The sequence below is a fragment of the Plecotus auritus genome (assembly GCF_963455305.1).
Source record: "Plecotus auritus genome assembly, chromosome: 3".
NCBI lineage: Eukaryota > Metazoa > Chordata > Mammalia > Chiroptera > Vespertilionidae > Plecotus > Plecotus auritus.
The window spans coordinates 183579342-183585341 of record NC_137772.1 but is presented as its reverse complement, the minus strand read 5'-3'; positions in this window follow the sequence as shown (position 1 = coordinate 183585341).

The window sequence follows — 6000 nt, the reverse complement described above, 5'->3', positions numbered from 1 at the left end:
CTGTTTAATCTCTCCAGTCTGTGGTATTTTGTTATGGCAGTCTGAGCAAACTTAACAGACTGAGATACCTTTCTTCCCTCTGAGTTCCTACTGGACCCATTTTCTGCACTATTCCTTTGACTGTGTGTGTCCCAGTCTGCCTTATATTCTTAGATATTTTAGAAGTGAATCTAGATTCTCTGTTATATTTATATTTTGAAGTCAGGAGCTATATTCTTAAATCCTACTACCTTCTCCATTGGCCAAACAAAAAGTATCATACATATATTTATCACTCAGTCAATAAATATTTATCAAGTAGCTCCCATATGCCACCCAGGTTGGTAAACCCTCAGGAATACGAAGATGAAGAGCCTTGGTGATGCTGAGAAAAAGTAGCTTTTTAAAATGCTGCAACTAGTTCCGTGCTTCCATGTCTCTGAGTCTATTTTGTTCATTAGTTTATTTTGTTCTTTAGATTCCACATATGAGTGAGATCATGTGATACCTGTCTTTCTCTCACTGGCTTATTTCACTGAGCATAATACTCTCCAGGTCCCTCTGTGCTGTCTCAAAGGGTAAGAGATCCTTCATTTTTACAGCTGCATAGTATTCCATGGTGCATGTGTACCACAGCTTTTTTATCCACTCATCTACTGATGGGCACTTGGGCTGTTTGCAGATCTTAGCTGTTGTAAATTGTGCTGCTATGTACATAGGGGTGCGTACATTCTTTCTGAATGGTGTTTCAGGTTTAATAGCAGAGGGAAGGTGGGAGTGGGTAGATGGGAAGAGATTAACCAAAGAACTTATATGCATAACCCATGGATACAGACAAAAGTGTGGTGAAGGCCTGGGGCAGGGGGAGGGGAGGGCCAGAATGGGTCAATGGGGAAAAAAGGGGGTACATCTGTGTAACTTTGAACAATAAAGAGTAATTTTTAAAATATAAAATGCTGCAACTAAAGGTTCAAAATTGAAGTTGTACTGTTTCAGTAAGCCACTCCTCAAACCCACCTTTCAAAAAAAAATGAGCAGATTAGAAAACAAATTTTTGCTTTGATTTAACAATACTTAATTTTCCATTTTTCATGCTAACAGTATTTTATAGAGATACAATTTACATAGTCACATGCACAAGTCTCCAGTGCACAGCTTGGCGAATGCTAATGTGTGCACTTAACCCTCTGTCACCACTACCCTGTTCAAGAGGGTAATGTAATACCAATGCTTCCATTGGCTTCAAGGTGAGAAACACAATTTCTCGCGCTCAGCAATGCCCATTACCAGTGCTGCCCTCCACCCTCCGTCTACAGGGGCAAGGTAATTTTGGGGTGGTTAACGCCTGAAATAGAAAAGCCATTTTCACTGAAGTAATCTTTTCAATGTCAAACTGACATAAATATTCTTTTCTGAAAGCCATGGTAGCTCTACATTTAGAGGAAAATAAGAAAACATTCCTATGCTTTGGAGAGTAATTTGCGATCCTGCTTCTCTGAGTGGGATTTCCCCTGGTAATTCTGTTCCTGAAAGCCACTAATAACCCCAACTCCACTGGTTTGCTTTCCCCTGTGCACACAGCCTCCCCAGAAGGACATATGGACGGTCCTGTCAGGTGTGAAGTCAGACGGGCCAGAGCCTAAAAAACAAATCTGTTTTTGCACTGCTTTTGCTTTTGTGTCTCACCCTAGTGGGACGGTCTGCGGTTTCCATGGCAATGATATCTGGCAACAATGCCGGGCAGCCTTCCAGGAACTGGGGCTGGAAGCTGTGAAGCTAAAATACGTCTGTCAGAGATAATGAAGAGTTCTCTGTGTAAACATTTCTATCTGACTGCTCCGCTCAGCCACCTGCAGAGGTTCGGAAGGTAATGAGTATGATGCAGGAACAAAGATCTGGGGATGGGGGTGTCAGCCTGAGACCAACATGGCACATATCACACAGTCTATAGCATCCTGAAAGGGCCAAAACTCCCACCCAAATGGGTGGCTTACTTATCCAGACAATCAATTATGAGCTAATGCTGGGTGACCTCTGAAACCTTTGCAGAAGATTTGCAACGATTCTCAGATTCAGCGGTAAAAGTTGAATTCCTCCTAGTTGCACTCCCCACCGCCTCTAACAAGTTGCTTTCCCTGAAGTTATTATTTCTGTTAGTGCTATAACCAATCCCCTAAACATCTAATGCTTCATATTGAGCCTTTCACCCATTTTTTTCTAATTGAGTCAACAAATCCCAGCAGCTTTTCCTTCACATTTTTTTTCTATCAGCCATTCATACCCATTCATTTATTTATGCATTCATTCATTTAAAAATACTAAGCATGCAACAAAGAACAAAATAAGAAAAAGAAGTTCAGTGTCATGTTGCAGAGTCGGGCAGGGCAGAGCTTAAAGGCAAAGTCAGGCAAGAGAACGGAGGATGGGCAGGTACCAGGAGGCGGGCCTGATGGCTCTCATAAGCACTTTTCTTCCATCTCTTGCTCCATACAGTGTCAGTGTTGGACACAAAGAGCTCATCGTACCAGTGGAAAATAAATAATTCAATCAACTGGAAGACTGTGACCACCCATGTGTTGAAATACTAACCCTTAAGGTGGTGGTGTTAGGAAGTGGGGCCTGTGGGGGATGATTAGGTCATGAGGGTGGAGTCCAAATGAATGATATTAGTGCCCTTACACAAGAGACCCCTGAGAGCTCCATGCCTCTGTTTCTCTCACATGACTTTGTTATAGCAGCCTGAACTGACTAAGATGAATGGAGTATGGGGAGAGTCCTTAACCCAACTCTGCAGCCTCAATCCCGAAACCCCAGTCACAACCCTTCCTTAGTAAGTCTTCTCATCTCCAGGTTACTTGGTTTCCTCTCACATGTAGCTCTCCACTCCAATTTCCTTCTTAATGTTTCTCTCCTTTGTCTCTCCTGGGATCTGCCCTCTTGGCCTCTCCCTCTTCTCCATGCAGAGCAATTTGGTTCTCTCCCAGCTCTCTTACACATGCCTCCTCACCCCCCATCACACTTGTTCATCCAATGACCAGAGCCCACCCTCGTAGCAGGCAGTCAATTATGTGACAAAGAATATTTTCTTGTCATAGAATGAATAGAGTGAGTACCTTGAGTGTTAGGAGTGTGATAGAAAGTGGTTTGGAGAAACACTGTGTGAAATAGCTGCCACTGCTTGCCTGAGCCACGGTGAGGTTGGTGGCAGAGGAAATGCTCTTAATGACCTGGCATTTGTCCCCAAAGCCAGGCGGAGTGTGAACCCATCTAATTACTATTTAGTAAAAAAAAAAAAATTGTAAACAAATACAACCTAAGTACCTTAAATGATTTTTAAATCCATTTTAAATTACAAGATTTTTTTTACTTATGTAAAGAATGTATTTCATGTATAATTAAAATTCTGTTAGTGAAATTCAATCTCTCACTGATTGCCACATTTAAGCAACATATTTCCACACAAATTACACCCTGGCACCAATATTTAGGTATTCTCATCACACTGTCAGAGTGCCCAGCAATAATCACTCTATCACTTGAAATCCAGAGCAAACACAGAAGTACACAACCACCGAGTCAATGTTACAAAGAGAATCTCCAAAATGAGATGCAAAATTATGTGTGTAAAAATAAATCTCTCTCTCTCATGACTTCACTCTTGGTCTCCCCCTCTCAATGTACTCTGTATTATCAAGTGTGATGAGATGCTGAGTATATTTTTGTATTTTCCAAGTTTTCTTTTACAATGATGTAGTAGAACTTTTACATGAGGTGTTCAAATATCTGGGGATAGTTACTAAACCAGTGGGGTCAAACTCCCACCATATATTTATACAAGGAATTGAGAAGACTTCTCAGAAAGTTTATCACAAAACAGAGCCAAGGATGAGAGTCTTGACCCACCAAAAAAGCCATGGTCATCAGAAGGGAGGGATGATCCTGAGTACATTCTGACATGAGTCTCTTGGATGTGTCTGTCACCTTGGCTTCATATCTGAGTTCTCTAAAGAAAGGGTGGCTGGCCTGGTCAGTGTTGCTCAGTGGTTGAGCATCAATTCATGAACCAGGAGGTCACAGTTAGATTCCCAGTCAGGGCACATGCCCGTGTGCAGGCATGGTCTCTGGTGAGGGTTGTGCAGGAGGCAGTTGATCAATGATTCTCATCATTGATGTTTCTATCTCTCCCTTTCTCTCTAAAATCAATAAAAACATTTTTTTAAAAAAATAAAAGTGTGGCTGAAATGAAAGTTAGTAACTCTGTATTCTTTTTTACACTGGGGCAGAAGTAGCCCAGCTTTAAGATTCCTCTGACCAGGTATAACACAAGGACATTTCTCCCCATTCACTGTGGAACTGCTTTAGCACCTGGAAGAATCTAGTGGGAGACTGTGATGCCCAGCTAGAGGATGTTGAGTCTGGAAGTCACAGAGATAGATGTTCACCTGGGAGGAGAAGTGACTGCAGAAGAACTAGTATTATCAAGTGATTCTCACAGAAGAGGCAAGAGTGTCCAGTAGATGGGAGAGGTGCTGGGTGGACCCAGGAGTGGTGTCCAGAAGCAGCTCCAGATGCTGTAGTGTTCCTGTCAGACATGGCAAACCCGCTGGTGGAAGACAGTGCCAAGAAAAGATGAGTAAAACCCCCAAGACACATGAGAACATAGGAGACACTCCTTAGAACATATAAGGACTCCCAAGAAAAAAAACACACACACAGTTTTCAGGAGGCTGGAGCAAGAGACAGTGAAACATAGAGGTGAGAGAAGTACATCTCACAGTGTCTCTCACAGGGGAAGCATTCAAACGTTTTCTTTTAGAAGTGTGAGTTTAAATGCTAGTAGAGCTGTTAAGACTATGAAAGATAATGAGAGACACACAGTTGTAAATGTATTCTCTGTATCGTTACAGGCTGTCTTGAGGAAATTTCTCCTTGCTGGTCTTCACTCTGTCCCCTAGAGCACTGACTTACCAAACTCCATTCATGGATCCCTGGGATTCGATTGGAGGTGCCTCAGAGGGAAAGTGCGGTGGGAAAGTCTGTAGGAGGGACCTGGGTGTAATTCCAGTGAGGATTTTTCGGGGGGGGAGGGATATTTTTTTTCTCAAATTAAGACAAATGTCATTGCTGTATAGCAATATAATACAAAACAACTCATTTTTTTGAAATAATAACCCTTAAAATATTTGTGGACAGCTGTCACATCTCTGCTTAGTCTCTTCTCCTGAGGCTAAACGCCTCAGACATCTGTTCCTCCAATAAGGCAGCTGCAGCACTTCATCCTGCCAGTTGCTTTCTTTCATTATCTTCTGGTTGGTTAACCCATGTCCTTTTGACTATGTGTGTCACTGAATCAAAATTTGCAACTCAGATATGGGTTTGTTTTAAGTTTTTAGTGTCTACAATTAATTTTATATTACTCTTGAACCCCTTTCCTGATTATGGTGAGAAAAATTAAACTTCCCAGATAAATCTACTTCTTCCAGGTAGATGTATAGACTGCAAATTATAGACTGTTCTGTGTTATATGTCTATAACACCAACTCCTCATACATGACTGGTTACTAGGCGGAGGGTGTCTGTATAATGCAGAAATCTCTTTGGTTCATACATGACATCTGCTAGGCAAGGGAAGCAGAGTTAGCAGGTCTGCTCACTCATCTTTGACTCTCTATCTCCATATCCTCATGAAATAATTGGAGGAGGGGGGATATTGTGTGACAGAATGAACTTATTAGTGACAAAATGAAACCAAGGTTTTTGCCCTCAAAACTGAACTCTTGAAGCCCAAGAACTAAACTCTAACAAAAGTGTGTAGTCTGCTGAGAGAGGAGGTAAGGATGGTTGGCAATGGTTCTGGGACCTGAGAAAGAAGGCAAGATTGAGGTGAACCTGGACCTCCAGGAGAGAGAGGGGAAATGGTGAAAAAGCAAAGGCAGTGATACAGGAAAGGAGTGAGACAGACCAAAGCTCTGAATTCCCAGAGTCAAGCTGCCCTGCTCAAGTGACCCACAAGGACATCAA